The following is a 16,911-nucleotide window of genomic DNA, read 5'->3' on the forward strand; positions in this document are numbered from 1 at the left end:
TCTAACTTATACCTTTCATATTAATTCTGCAATATGTAATTTTGCAATATGTAATATCGAATCTGCACTTTTCCCTTTAAATCTGCAATAACGCATCTGCTATCACAATTGTACGGCCCACAACATGGATATTTTGGCAGTTAAACGTCGATAACGTCAGACTCCAATGAAATATTCACATATTTTCGTCTTTAAATCGTTCAAAAAATGCAAAAGGATTGTAGTTTTATGCATTCATCTCCGACAACCCGTTTGTCACATAAACAATCATGTATTGTCAGGCAAGTACCAAACTCAATAATCTTTTTTCAATAGAGGAGCATTTTCTTTCCGGTGGGTGTTCGGTTTTTTTGACAGGTAGCCAATTGGCCATTCCATTCCATTATTATGTTCCTGCATCAATACATCTCCAACCCCTATATCACTAGCAGCAATCGCAATTTTGAAGGGTTTCAAAATGTTTGGTGTAGCTAAACTGGTACGGTAGTTAATGCTGCTTTTGAATTCTCAAATGCCTGCTGGAATTCTTCTATACACCAACATTTTGCGTAATGTTTTTAGTAAATCCATCAGCAGTTCCACAATGCTGCTAAAGTTTTGAACAAACTTCCAATGGAATCCACTCAGTCCCAAAAATCGAAGCTCCCCTTTCATCAAGGATAGTTGTGGAATTATCTCAAAGTCTTCGTCTTTATGTTCCATGAGGTCAACCTTCCATGTCCATTGTAATGTCCCAAGAACGTCCTCTCTGTCTTCGCAAATTCTGTTTTCTTTTTCATTTATTATCAGTTTTCCTCCTTGTAATCTTTCAATGAACTCCGCCAACTGTAACATCTAATCTTTTCATGACTTGCTAACGATGACTGCATCTCACTGTTAAACTGCACAATTTGTTAATCTGGCTACGCCTCTGTTCATGAGTCTTTGGAATGTGGCTGGCGCATTATTAATTCCAAAGAGCATCACTTTGAATTGATGTAGTCCATTTAAGGTAACAAACGCAGAAACTTCATTAACTTTCTCTGATAAAGTTGCCGGCCAATAACCATGCAGCAAGTCCAACTTTGTGATGTGTGTTGCTTGTCAAACTTTACGTATGTAGTCTTTGAATCTTGGTATTGGATAGGAGTCTGATTGTGTTTCAACGTTGACCTTCTGATAGTTCACACAAAATCATTGAGCCCAATCAGGTTTGGGAACGAACAGAATCAGTGTACTCCACTCGCTCTGACTCGGTTCAATGATATATTCGTTGAGCAATACGTCCACTTCACTCTGGGCCTCGGTGAATTTGTGAGGATTAAGCCTGCAGGAGTGTTGATTTCAGAATAGCATTCCCTACTTCCACCCCATACACAAAAGTGTAAGTCCTCCCATCTTGGTTCTGCAAATGTCCTCATACTGCTGCAATGAACAATCAGCTGGGTTCATTGTTCCTGCAACAGACATCTCGCTATCCTATCCCACTCCTCAAGGACTTCCTTATTATTTAAAGTATTTTGAGGCACATCAAACTCCATGAGATCTGGATTTGATTCCTTACTCTGCGGGGCAGTAACTAACACCTGTTTCCCAGTTCCTTATCTCCATATTAGTAAGATTCCAACGTATTCACATGGCATACCTCGACCTCTTTTTATATCCAGCATTTATACCAGATAGTTTACCTAATTGTACTTTTTCTCCATTTGGAAGGGGCCAGGAAACCTGCCTTTGAAGGGATTCCCTACCACTGGTAGCATCCCCATGGAAAAAAAAATCAAATGTCATACTTACTTCATTCTATGCTCTGCCCTATTCATGTGCTGTTTAGCCAACTCACATACTCAATTTAATCTCTCCCTGACCTCAGATACATAATCCAAGTGTGTGATCTTCGACTTCTGTCCTATTAATTTCTCTTTAATTAAATCAATAATACCTCTCACTTCATGTCCGAATATTAACTCAAAGGGAGTAAACTAAGTACATTCGTTTGGGCAACTCTAATGGCAAACAATTTAATGGGACACCTTCATCCCAATCATTTGGCCAATCCTGACAATACGATGTTAACACGATCTTCAGTGTCTGATGCTAACTTTCCAAGGCTCCTTGAGATTCAAGATGGGACGCACTTGATTTGAAGTGCTGTATGCCTAAGCTACCCATGATTAACTTAAACAGCCGAGCGGTAAAATGACTCCCTTGTACTCACGGAATCTCTCTGGGTAGCCCGTACTGAGTAAAGAAAGCTACCAACCCATCCACCACACTTTTTGCCTTAATAATCCACAATGGAATTGCCTCTGGTAATCTGGCAGACATATCCATTATGGTCAGCAAACATTTGTTTTCACTTTTAGTTTAGAAAGACAGCCTATGCAACTAATCATAACCCGTGTGAAAGGTCCTTCAATTGGAAGAATTGGCAAAAAAAGGTTCTGGTTTTAGTCTTGCCTGTGGCTTACCTACTATTCAGCATGTATGATACAACTAACAAAAAAAAAACACATCATTGTGCATTTCAGGTCAGTAGAAATTATATTGTACCTTGGCCTTAATCTTCCAGGTGACCTCCTGCAGGTATACCGAGAGGATCTCCTGCAGATGGTGCATGTGATACCTGTGTGTGTGTTACCGCCAACATACTCTGGTTAACTTTGGCCCATTTCCCCCTGAACTAACGTGCTATGGTCTCCATTTTCATTGAGAATTCTATCTTTAATTTGCTAGCGCTCGACAATATATTATCATTCCGTTTCTGCATATGCATCAATTAATGTAAATTACTGTTGTAAGGCCATTAGCCTTTCAGGACTAAACACTTCTGCCTGACCCTCTCCCTGTTCAGGCTGATTCTGCACTATTACATGAAACAACGGGCCAGCAAATTGAACTTCCACTCCTTTGTCTTTCTCTTTACTTTTTGATTCTTGTAACTTATGACAGTGAGATCTTGTTATTACGCAGTCTGGAGAATTTTCTGGGAATTTGTCTTTTAACTCCTCAATTTCCTGGTATTCCTTTGAGTTTTCCATCACAAAAGATGTCACCCAAACTTGGATCCTGCTAAATTGTTCTCATGAATAAAACGGTATTTCTGAAACTGACGGTCTGTCACCCACTCCCACTGTTAGGTCCCCAATCTTGATATGCATCTCCAACCTGATCTTACACAGGGGAACACTACATTTCTGTCACCATTCCACAAATTATCAATCTCTCAGGTAACATGTCAGAAAGTGTGCAAATGCTTTCATCACTTGCTTTTAGAGGCTGAGAGAATGTGAGGATTACAGTCTCTGGCGATCACAGTTGAAAGGTGTGGCGCTGGAAAAGCACAGCAGGTCAGGCAGCAACCAAGGAGCAGGAGGATACACGTTTCAGGCATAACCCCTTCATACGGAAACTGGGGGCTGGGGTAAAGCATTCTGAGAGATACATAGATGGGTGGGAGTGGAGCTTGGCGTAAGTAGCTTGGAAGGCGATAGGTAGATGCAGGTGGGGGGGTGATGGTGAGAGGTCAGAGGGCAGGGTGAAGCAGATAGTTTGTAGGACAGATGTGATACTCCAACCACACGGCATCAACATGAATTTCACAAGTTTCCAATTCTCTCCTCTCCCAACCTCATCCCAGATTTCACCCTTCAACTCAGTATCGCCCTCTTCCACTCTCCTGACTGTTCACCTTCCTTCGCACAAGACACTCCACCTTCCTCTCCGATGTATCACGATCACTCACACCTTCATTTTCCTATCGCCTTCCCAGTGACCTTCTTCGCAGCCCCACCTCTACCCTGCTTTTATCTTATAGCCATCTTCTACCGCCTCCCCGCCACTTTCCAGATGAAGTGCTTGTGTCTGATATGTCGATGTTCAGATGCTGCCCGACCTGTTGTGCTTTTCCAGCAGCACACTTTTCCAATATTAGAGACTGAGCAGATCCCGTTTCTCAGAAAGTTATGCCTTGTTGTTCTTCTCCCCTGTTCTTCCTGAGTAAATCTTCCCCACAGAGGTGAATTCTTTAGAGAGATCAGGTAATAACTCCATATCCAGCACCTGCCGAGGCTGTGCACTCTCCTGCAGCTCCTCAACGTTGCTTCGGGTTTCTTTTACTACTTCCACAGTGAATTTCTTCAATGACTAGCATTGTGACTTTGTGTATCCCACTTATGTCAGTGAAGAGATCTTTATTCAGTGCCATTCTTAAGCCACCTGCACTGTTATTCTATATATTCCACTCCGGTATTGTGAAACCACCTGAGGCCTTTCACCTCCTTTCAACCCCTTGGGCTTCTTTATTAACCTAAACAAACCATTCCCAGTGCGCTCTCAATCTTTATTGTGTAGAGTAGGATCTACCCTTCTCCCAATTTCTATCCCTCACAGGAGGAAAATTGCAGCTCATGCATCAACACATATTGACCTGCCATCTCTGCCACTCTTCTAACTTCTTGAACTTCCTGTTCATCCGCATGATCTCTGATCATCTCTGCAAGTGAGCTTTTAAATTCCTCCAGCAGAATGATCTGTCTCAGAGCCTTGTCTATTTTTAAGGCCCATGCCCATCTATAAAAATTACTATGTTTAGCTCTTTCAAACTCAACATAATTCTGATATGGTTCCATCATTATATTTCTAAACCGCTCTCTGTATACTTCTGGTACCAATTCATAGGCATTCAAAATAGCAAGTTTGACATCTGCATAATATTTTGACCCCTCATCTGACAACGCTGCACTAACATCACTAGCTCTCCCTACCAGCGTACACTGAACGAGCATTACCCATATTTTCTCTGACCACTCCATCTGTCTATCCAATTTTTAAAATCTCAGGTTCAAATTCTCTCTCTCTCTTTCCTCTCTCTTTCTCTTTCTCTTCTACCTCTCTTACTCTTTCTTCTCTCTTTCTTTTTGTCTCACGTTTTAATCTTCTGACTTCAGTTACTGCATTTGCTGTCTATGATTTTCTAACTCTACTGCACTCACTGTCAGTTTCTCCGATACACTAAAGTGCTTGGCCAACTCCATTGCAGTTTCAGCTTCCCTTTTGTCCCTGGCTAAACCCAATTTGAACATATTTGCTAATTCTAAATGTACACCCTCCTCAGTCTTTCTACACTTTCTTTGCAAATTGGGAATCATGTTCAAACCCCAAAATCCTTTTAGCAATGTTAAGACCCATTTCATTAACTTTTCATTTAATCATCCATAAGTAACCAAAATGAAGCAAATTTTCTGACCTAAGTTTTATCTAAAGATCTAGGACAATAATTGCCAAGTATTGGAATCCGCTGGGACCTTTTGTACCCCTAATCTGTTCACATCTGTCCAAATCCTGCATAACAAGCCCCCAAACTGTTAGGACATCGATGTCGAACACCTAAGTTCATAAAATCCAAATGCCTAAAAAAAGCTCAACCTCGCCTCGTAATCTGTTAAAACATGAGTGACACAGAACTCTCAAATTCCACCATTCAAAGAAAAACAACAATATACTTTATGAACCTGAATAGTAAACACTAAACAAAAACTATTCACAAATAAAAGACACCCTTTTCTCAACTGCTTACGATCTAACTACAACTCTGAAAATACGTTGTTCCATTAACACATTAATCTTTACATTAACTTAATCTCAACACTGCACACTCTCTGTCTTCCCCGCTGTCTTCAGTCTTCCAGCTGCTGATCTCCCTGGATCGCCTTCTTTCTTTATTTTACTGTAAGTAGATTTTACATGATAGAAGTAAATTGGATAGAACTTTTTGTCTAATTTTCCCACAAATGTTCAAAATACCAGATTCATATAGTCCCCATGACACATTAAGTTCTCATAGTTTGATTGGCATGCAGGTGTTCAACAATAAAGTACAGCTTCCAGAGATTTCTGGTATCCTGGGCATGATTAAAATTAATTGGGTACATTCGAAAGTAATTTTTGGTATCCCAAGTAAGAGTCCCTGCACTCTCCCTAATGGATGTGATAGATTAAAGGGCATTCTTCTTTCAGGCCAGGTATGTTAGATATCTACCCGGTTTATCACATTTTGAAATAATCTCAGTTTCGCAAAGCAGATTTCCCTCTTTGCTGTCTGGGTGAGCCCAGCATTCAAAATAGCCCTGAGGGTGTAATCTGCTGCAACCTGGTTACAAACGGTCTGTCAAGGTATGCTGTTTCAGCTGCCTTCAGGCAAGCCTCGAGTGTACGCTGTTGTTCTGCCTTCTGCTGCTTCTGGGTGGCAGAGTAAGAAATAATCAAACCTCTCGCATAGGTCTTGGCAGTCTCTGAGAGCACTGACAGATTACTGGCCGTACCAAAATAAATGTCCCAAAGCATTTTAATTTTCCCCAAAATACTCAATAAACTTGCTATCCTTCAGGAAGAAAGGAACCATCCTCCAGTGCCGTGAGCCTGACCCATTACCACTGACCTGAACCTCCATGTACAGTGCTGCATGATCAGAAATGGGATCTTCGCAATTCTGCAGGACAGCACCGAATTTAAAAAGGTCAACAGGGCAAATAAATGACAATCCTCGTACAGCACTTATTTGGCTGAGAGACAAAGGTGAAGACCCTCCCCTCAGGATGGAGACAACTACACAAACCCACCAAACCCAGTACCCTATTCAGGTCCACCAGTTGCCTGGATTGCAGGGTCATACCCGCAAGTTCCCAAGGCATCCTTTCCACTTCGGGGTTAATAAGTCGGTTCCAGTCTCCCCCTATTACTGTATGACGTGCCCCCAGGGCCATCAACCTGGAAAGCACATCCGTTAAAAATTTGAGGGATTGTGCCGGGGGCAGCCTACATTCAAATTCCCATACGAACCTCTATGTATTAAAGCTTTAAGTATCGTAAAGCGCCCATATTCATACTTAATTTGTTCTCACAGTTGAAATCGAAGCTTCTTCTCGATGAGTTAGTAACCCCTCTGCTTTTTGAATTAAAGGATGAGAAAAAAGACACACGTCTGAACATTCAGACCGAGCAGCGAGGAGAGAAGATGGAGTGAAGCGAGGGCTGTCGGGAAGGTAAGGGGCTTAATTTATATTTGGATCGTGAGGCATTATGGGTGGAGTTGAGAAATAAGAAGGGTGCAGTCACGCTGTTGGAGCTGTATTACAGGGCTCCCAACAGTGAGCGTGAGGGAGAAGAATAAATAGGTCAACAGATTATGGAAAAATGTAGGTGCAATAGGGTAGTGGTGATGGGAGATTTACATTTTCTCAACATTGACTGGGATACACTTAAATTGGGAGGTCTAGATGGGGTAGAATTTGGACGAAGCGTCCAGGGGAGTTTCCTAGAGCAATATGTCAATAGTCCGACGAAGGAAGGAGCCATATTGGACCAGGTGCTGGGGAACGAGCCAAGCCAGGGGATAGAAGTTGTGGGGGATTTCTTTGGGAACAGTGACCACAATTCTGTAAGTTTTAGAATACTCTGAGATAAAGTAGACAGTAGTCCAAAGGGAAGATTACTAAATGGGGCCAATGTGTGCAGGAGGGTTTCCTGACACAATATGTAGACAGGCCAACAAGGGGTGAGGCCATCCTGCATTTGGTTCTGGGTAACGAACCAGGCCAGGTGTTAGAATTGGAGGTAGGTGAGCATTTTGGGGACAGTGACCACAATTCGGTGACTTTTACTCTAGTGATGGAGCGGGATAAGTGTTATAGCTGGGGGCAGAGAAATTATGATGCGTTGAGGCATGACTGAGGATGCATGGCTTGGAAAAGTAGGCTTCAAGGGAAGGGTGCAATCGATATGTGGAGCTTGTTCAAGGAGCAACTATTGAGTGTCCTTGATAAGTATGTACCTGACAGGCAGGGAGGAAAGGGTCGTGTGAGGGAGCCGTGGTTTAATAAGGATTTGGAATCCCCTTGTTAAAGGGAAGAGGGCGGCCTATGTAAAGATGAGGCGTGAAGGTTCAATTGGGGCTATTGAGAGTTATAAGGTAGCCAGGAAGGATCTAATGAGAGAGCTATGAGCAGCAAGGAGGGGACATGAAAAGTCCTTGCTTGGTAGGATTAGGGAAAACCCCAAGGCTTTCTATAGGTATGTCAGGAATAAAAGAATGACTAGGGTAGGAATAGGTCCAGTAAAGGATAGTAGTGGGAAGTTGCGTGTGGAGGCTGAAGAGATTGGGGAGACACTGAATGAATACTTTTCGTCAGAATTCACTGAGGAACAGGACATTGTTGCTGAAGTGAATATTGAGTCGCAATTAATTAGAATGGATGGATTTGAGGTATATGTGGAAGAGGGGTTGGAAAGTCTGGAAAGGTTAAAAATAGTTAAGACCCCTGGGCCTGATGGCATTTATCCTAGGATTCTCTGGAAAGCAAGGGAGGAGATTGCAGAGCCATTGGCCTTGATTTTTATGTCCTCGTTGTCTACAGGAATAGTGCCAGAAGACTGGAGGATAGCAAATGTGATTCCCTTGTTCAAGAAGGGGAGTAGGGATAACCCTAGTAACTATAGGCCGGTGAGTCTCACTTCTGTTGTGGGCAAGGTCTTAGAGAGAATTGTAAGGGATAGGATTTATGAACATCTGGATAGGAATAATGTGATCAAGGATAGTCAGCATGGTTTTGTGAAGGGTAGGTCGTGCCTCACAAACCCTATTGAATTCTTTGAGTAGGTGACTAAGGAGGTGGACGAGGGTAAAGAGGTGGATGTGGTGTATATGGATTTTAGTAAGGCGTTTGATAAGGTTCCTCATGGTAGGCTACTGCAAAAAATACGGATGTATGGCATTGAGGGTGAGTTGGAGGTTTGGATTAGGAATTGGCTGGCTGGAAGAAGACAAAGGGTAGTAGTTGATGGTAAAGGTTCATCTTGGAGTGCAGTTACTAGCGGTGTTCTGCAAGGATCTGTTTTGGGACCATTGCTGTTTGTCATTTTTATAAATGACCTGGAAGAGGGGCTAGAAGATTGGGTGAGCAAGTTTGCGGATGATACAAAAGTCGGTGGAGTTGTTGACAGTGAGGAATGATGTGGCAGGTTACAGCGGGATATAGATAAGCCACAGAGCTGGGCAGAAAGGTGGCAAATGGAGTTCAATATAGCTAAGTGTGAAGTGATTCACTTTGGTAAGACTAACAAGAAGATGGGGTACTGGGCTAATAGTCGGATACTTGGTAGTGTGGATGAGCAGAGGGATCTTGGTGTCCATGTACACAGATCTCTCAAAGTTGCCACCCAGTTAAATAGTGCTGTGAAGAAGGCATATGGCGTACTGGCTTTTATTGATAGAGGAATTGAGTTCCGGAGTCCTGAGGTCATGTTACGGTTGTATAAGACTCTGGTACGGCCGCATCTCGAGTATTGTGTGCAGTTTTGGTCACCATACTATAGGAGGGATGTGGAGGCACTGGAACGGATGCAGAGGAGGTTTACCAGGATGTTGCCTGGTATGGTAGGAAGATCGTATAATGAAAGGCCGAGGCACTTGGGTCTGTTTTCATTGGAGAAAAGAAGGTTTAGGGGTGACTTGATAGAGGTGTACAAGATGATTAGGGATTTAGATAGTGTTGGCCATGAGAACCTTTTTCCACGTATGGAGTCAGCTATTACGAGGGGGCATAGCTTTAAATTAAGGGGTGGTAGGTATAGGAGAGATGTTAGGGGTAGATTCTTTACTCAGCGAGTCGTGAGTTCATGGAATGCCCTGCCAGTAGCAGTGGTGGACTCCCCCTCTTTATGGGCATTTATACGGGAATTGGATAGACATATGGAGGATAGTGGGCTAGTGTAGGTTAGGTGGGCTTGGATCGACGCAACTTCGAGGGCCAAAGGGCCTGTACTGCGCTGTATTTTTCTATGTTCTATGTTTACCAAAATTATGCAGGAGCACTGAAATGTGGACTTGTCACAGCTATTTGAAGGGAAGTCCACATTTGAGATATGGGAGTCTTTCAAAGATAGGTTAAAGATAGTGCAGGATAGGCATGCCCCGTTGAAAGCAAAGGATCAGAAGGGAAAGATTCGTTAACCGTAGATGCTGGGAGCAATTGTACGACTAGCCAAGAGGAAAAGAGAAGCATCCATTAGGTATAGGCAACTAAGAACGGAACGGGCCCTCGAAGAATATCGGAAGAGTAGGACAAGTCTTAAATGAGGAATCACGCGGACTAAAAGGGGTCATGAATTAGCTTTAGCAATCAAGAATTAAGGTATATCCCAAAGCGGTTTATTCTTATATAAGAAGCATGGGGAAACTAGGAAAATGATTGTTCCACTAAAGGAGAACGAAGGTAGGCTGTGTGTCGAACCTCAAAGAATGGGTGAGATTCTGAATGAGTACTTAGCATCAGTGTTCACGGAAGAGAGGAACATGATGAATGTTGACATTAGAGATAAACGTTTGGTTACTCTAGATCACGTTGACCTAAGTAGAGAAGATGTGTTGGGTAGGCTAGAGTTTATTAAGGTGGACAAAATCACAGGATCGGATGGGATCTATCCCATGTTGCTGAGGGAGATGAAAGAGGAAATAGCTAGGGCCCTGACAGATATCTTTGTGGCATCCATAAATACAGGTTTCATGCTGGCGGACTGGAGGGTTGCTTATGTTGTCTCCCTGTACAGGAAGGGTAGTAGGGATATTCCAGGTAACCACAAACCAGTGAGCCTGAAGGTGTTGGCGAAGTTGCTGCAGAAGGTACTGAGGGATAGGATCTATTTATATTTCGAAAAGAATGGGCTTATCAGTGATAGTCAACATGGTTTTGTGTGGGGGAGATCGTGCCTTACAAACTTAATAGAGTTCTTTGAGGAAGTGACCAATTTGATAGATGAAGGAAGGGCTGTTGATGTCGTATACATGGAATTTATTAAGGCGTTTGATAAGATTCCCCATGGTAGACTAATGGAGAAAATGAAGTACGGTGTGCAGGGTGTTCTAGCTAGGTGAATAAAGAACTGGTTGAGCAGCAGGAGACAGAGAGTAGTAGCTGAAGGGAGTTATTCGAAATTAAGAAAGGTGACCAGTGGTGTTCCACAGGGGTCAGTGTTGGGGGCACTGTTGTTTGTAATATACATAAATGATCTGGAAGAGGGCACTGTTGGTATGATCAGCAAGTTTGCAAATGACACGAATATTCGTGGAGTAGGAGAAAGGGACTGTCAGAGAATACAGCAGCATATAGATAGACTGGAGAGTTGGGCAGAAAAGTGGCAGATGGATTTCAATCCAGACAAATGTGTGGTGATGCATTTAGGCAAGATTAATTCTCGAGCAAATTATACAATGAATGGAAGAGCCTTGGGAAAAGATGATGGGCATTGAGATCTGGGAGTGCAGGTCCATTGTACCCTGAAGATTGCTGCGCAGGTGAATGAAGTTGTCAAGAATGCATATAGCATGTTTGCCTTCATTGGATGCGGTAATGATTATAAGAGCTGACAAGTCATATTAACATTGTACAAGACATTGGTTCGGCCACATTTAGAATACTGTGAACAGTTCTGGTCGCTACATTACAAAATGATGTGAACGCTTTGGAGAGGGTGAAGAGAATGTTTACGAGGATGTTGTCCAGTATGGAAGGAGCTGGCTATGAAGAAAGGTTGAGTAGGTTAGGTTTATTTTCATTAGAAATAAGGAGATTGAGGGGGAACTGATTGAGGTTTATAAAATCATGAAAGGTATAGACAAGGTGGAAAGAGACAACTTTTACCCAGGGTGAAGGATTCAATAACGAGAGGAGAGGTCACGCTTTCAAGGTGAGAGGTGGAAAGTTTAAGGGGGAACACGCGGCAAGTACTTCACACAGAGGGTGGTGGACGTTTGGAACGCGTTGCCAGCAGAGGTGGTAGAGGCAGGCAGGGTAGATTAACTTAAGATGCATCTGGACAGATGCATGAGTAGGTTTGGGGCAGAGGGAAACAGATGCTTAGTAATTGACTGACAGATCAAGACAGTACATTTGGATCAGCTCAAGCTTGGAGGGCCGAAAGGCCTGTTCCTGGGCTGTAAAGTTTCTTTGTTTTTGTTCTTCTTTTTACTCCCTGCTGTAACTTGAAGTGCTCCTTACTGGTTAGATGTCTTTCTTGCAGCAAGGCGATATCAACCCTCTTTTTTTCTCAGGCTTGAAAGCATATTTTTACTCTTACTTTGTGAATGACTCCACTTAACATTCCAGGTGCACGATTTGACTGAACGGTTAGCCATACCCGTCTGAAATAATACATGACCCTTTGGGAGGACGCACCCCACTGATAGCGTGCCGAGGGGAAATAGCAAATAGTTCGTTTAATTTTAAAAATGCAATTTTCAAAACTACTAGATCGAAACTTCTAACATCTACGTCAACAACAGACCAAGAAGTCACACAATGGAAGGATACTTTTCCCCATTGTCCACAGGGGGCGCTCATACTACCCACGAACCCCATCATGGCTCCTTCCAGCTGAAGCTGTGCCCCAAACCCACACAGCACCTTATAATAAGAAAATCAACCTGTCCTATCCATGCTTTAACCCTCGGGACCTCTGGCTAAAAAAAACCCGGCTTCCACAACCACATTCCCATCCCATATCAAGGGGGAGAAATGAAAAGGAAATGATAAAAATAAAAAAAAACAAAGGGTAACGGGACGACAGAGAAGGGAGAAGAGAGAGAAAAAAAAACAAAAGTAGAACAGCCACAAATGCATATAGAAAGGACGAACAGGTAAACCACGGAGAAAAAATAAAGTAAACGTTATTGTCCATATTGGTTCAGCCAGCCCGTCTATTATAAGGTGTCCAGAAAGTCCTTTGCCTTTTGTGGTGAGTGAAAATTAACCACGGAAACTCCATGGCTGAAATGTAATATTGCCGGATATCCAACAGAGTACTGGATACTCAATTCCCTCATCTGTCTTTCTAACTCATCAACGGCCTTCCCTTTGCGAATCACGCTCACAGAAAAGTCTTGGAAAAGCATAATTCGCGATCCTTTGTACATCAAAGCCTGTGGCTCCTTCTGCATTGCTCGAGAAGATTCCAGCATCATTTGCTGATCTATGTAACTGCTGGTGTCACACTAGGACCGGGTGGGGGCGCTGCCTGTGCACTGTGACCGGTGGGCCCACTCATCCGAACCCGGCTCGACCCGACTCCCAGCTTCAATAACTGTGGGAGCCATTGCTCCAAGAAGCTGACCAGCTGAAATCCGTCTTACTGTTCCTGCAGCCCGACCAGGCAGACATTGTTCCGACTGCTTTGATTTTCGAGGTCATGGACCTGCTCTTCGAAAGCCCGTACCTGCTGTTCCAGGGCCTGGACCTGACACACCAAGGATTCCCCCGCGGTTTCAGAGGCTGCAGCCCGTTGCTCCACCTCCATGATGACAATGGATCTCCTGGCCATGCTTCTGCAGCATGACCGAGATCGGTTCAAGCCTGGCCCGGGTCTCCTCCATCGCTAAATCGATCTTGTCTCAGAGTTTCACAAACTCCAAGGTCAGGTTGTGCTCCACAGCTGAGTCCCCAGGCGCGCTCGCAGAGGTCGATGATTCAGGCGCAGACGTGTCCCTTGCTGGAGGAGAGGGTCCTGCTTGTGCACACGTCACAGTCCCTTCTCTTTACACATTTCTCTAACAATTTTAAACCATACACAGCAATTCTGGGCGTCAAAAACTAATGATATCGACCACAATATGTAATAAAGGGAGAGTGAGTGACTCATTTTTTCTGTGTTCTGGTGCAGAGCTCAGCAAGGCAAGCGTACTGAATGGCCACCATCTTGAATCCCCCACCTATACCTTCTTAACACCCTATCAACCGGACTGTCAGCTTACGTGGATCTATGCACATAGACACCGAGATCTCTCTGGTCCTCCTCATGACCATGAATCTTCCCATTAGTTCAGTACTTTTTATTCCTGTTGCTCCTTCTGAAGTGTATCGCCTCATACGTTTACACATTTAACTCCATTTGCAAACTCTAAGCCCAGCTGCACATTTTAAATATGTCCCTGTGTAACCTCTAACATCTTTCGGCATTATGCACAACTCCAAAGCCTTAGTGTATTCTGAAAATTTACTAAGCCATCCTTCTACGCCCTCATCTAGGTCTTGTATAAATATGAAAAGCAGCAGTGGCCCCAATTGAGAACGTTGCGGTTCACCAATATCAAATGAACTTCAGGATGAACATTTCCCATCAACCTCCACCTTCTGTCTGCTTTTAACTAGCCAATTTCTGATCCAAACCGCTAAAACGCCCTCAATTCCAAGCCTCTGCATTTTGTGCAATAGCCTCCCGTGGGGTACCTTATCAACACCTTACTGAAATACATATCTACCACATCAGCCGCTTTACCATCATCCACCTGTTTGGTCACCTTCTCAAACAACTCAATAAGGTTTGCGAGGCACAACGTACAGTTCACAAACTGTGTTGAATATCCCTAATCATCTTATTCCTCTCAAGACTTTGATAAATTCTGTCTCTGGTAACCTTGCCCAATACTCTATCCACAACTGAAGTAAGGCTTACTGGTCTATAATTGCCAGGGTTGTACCTACTCCCCTTCTTGAACAAGAGGGCATTTACTATCCTCAAGTGTTCTGTCACTACACCGTTCCTTCACAGTGGCTGGGTCAAGATCCTGAAATTCCCTCCCTACCGGCATTGTGGGTCAACCCACAGCAAGTGGACTGCAGCGATTGAAGAAGGCAGCTCACCACCACCTTCCCAAAGGCAAATCGGATGGGCTATCAATGCTGGCCAGCCAGCGATGTCTAAGTCCCACAAATATATTCTTCAAAGCTCTTGGACTGGGATGGTATGGAATCAGATGAAGGAAACGGAGTGTGTCACCGTAACACGGGGCAGTGACGCCCATGCTCACAATATGTAAATAGCAAGGGCAGTGAGGCAATGGGTCACCACTGAAACTCAGTTGGTTAACATGGAGACCCATGAGTAACACTGCCAGAAGCAAGGAGGGAGACAGTAATTGATGCAGTTTGTAGTAGTCTGCAGAGTGAATATCTGGATTCAGAGTCTCAATAGGATCAATAATGGTGGCAAGAAGAGAAGACTCTATGAAAGAACAGTAATGCAGTCATAACTGGTTCATAGGAAAAATAGCTGGAGAGTGAGACTTACCAGGGAGACCAACGATAGACAGAGATGATAATAAAAGTATTGAATAATGCAAAGAGCAAAATAGATCGGCAATGATAATGACAAACGATCATAATATGAAGGAAGGACAGAAAAATCATTGGATAAACTCTGATCCATTGTTGGAACATTCCAGTCTAATGTTCTCAGATACTGACCTCTCCTCCCCTTCTCTCTGGAGGGGCTGATCTCTGTTAATACTGTCGGTGATGCTCCCACCCATACAATGGCATAACACATTGAACGGAGCTCATTTATCATTAAAAGATGGGAACTCGCCACTGGGATAATTAGAATCCATGGAGATAGGCATTAATCGCAGTCACTGAAAAGACAGGCTCAGTTAACCCCTTCGTTACATCCCTTTTCATATCACAATAAATGTAAGCATTTACTCAGTCTGGGTGGAAAGCACGAGCGTTACTGATGGATGGACCATAAATCTTTCAATCTATTTAATCGTTTTTCCTTGCATGTGGGTGAATTGCTGGAACACTGCAGGGTTGCACATCCCCCACCCTGTTTATAAAAGGAGACGGGCATAAGATAACAAAACAGCTACAAAAAATGACTGGTGGGGAAATTTCTAGACACCTTAAACAAAGGTACGATATTTATTGCCAAATGACGTTGTGTGAGGCTACTCCTGGGTGAAAGTGCCCAGTTATCACATCCTTTCATAACTTTGAGGCAAAGCATTGGAACAGATACTCAGGAATGGGGGACGCAATTCTCTCCCAATGTGCCTGTTACAGATGGATAGGAGGAGGCCATTCAGCCCACGCTAGCTTATTCCCACATGAAGAGGTGGAAAGATGGAATTTTGGCATTTTTGCAAAGGAACTATTCAAACCAGGGAGAAGTGTTACGGAAGCTGTATGAGGTGTTACTGAGAGGGTACCTGGAGTACATTGTGTTGTTTGAGTTTCTGTAACTGAGAAGGGAAAGACCTTCATTTGATACAGTTTACCAGCCGTTTATATTCCACGGGTTGCTGTGTCATTTAATGTCTCGGACATATTACAGAGAGTTAGTAAGAGGCCATTCAACATCTTGAGCCTGTTGCAGAGGGGCAGGTGATGATCTGACACCTGAATACAGGCTGATGTGACCATTTGTAGTCAGGGGCGACCATTTAACAGATGCTCTTCATAACCTAGATGGCAACCAGATGGCTTCTTGGTGCAAATAAAATGACAAAATGGCTTCTAGGCTGCAAACTTACAACTCTGCTAAATCTGCATAAAATGGTTTTTATGTGACTGAGTGCAAATTCAATGTAAGTGACTAACCACAGTCTGATTCAGTAGTGATTGGCAGACAATGCACAACTTTAAGCATAGAAATAACTCAGCTAGATAAGGCAGTTTTAGCTGGCCTTTGGGTGCTGGTGCAATGGCTCAGTTAGTGATACAAGAGTGGCTTGAGTGTTAGAACATAAAGTTACTTCCCAGGAAATATCATTGGACCAAGGAACTATCACATAAAGCAATATCGAGTATTGATTGGCAATTATCTGAATGTAATATTCGATCATGGCCTGTATCCTTCCTTAAGAGTAGTATTTTAAAAAGTCTTTGTTTTCAGCTTTGTGCTCAGTTACACCAAGGAACATGGAAGGGTATAACCTCTGTGTTTCTGCATGCTCTATAATCGGCCGCATGAAAAACAAAGAATACGTTCTTAACAGCCAGAACTTATACGAGTGTTTATTGACCGATCGCCGAAGCGAGAGACTTTGCTGGGTGTCCAGATCATCATCTGGTGTCATGACTCGGATTCGGTATGGACAGATTG

Source organism: Hemiscyllium ocellatum, chromosome 13 (assembly GCF_020745735.1).
Source record: "Hemiscyllium ocellatum isolate sHemOce1 chromosome 13, sHemOce1.pat.X.cur, whole genome shotgun sequence".
Taxonomy (NCBI): Eukaryota; Metazoa; Chordata; class Chondrichthyes; order Orectolobiformes; family Hemiscylliidae; genus Hemiscyllium; species Hemiscyllium ocellatum.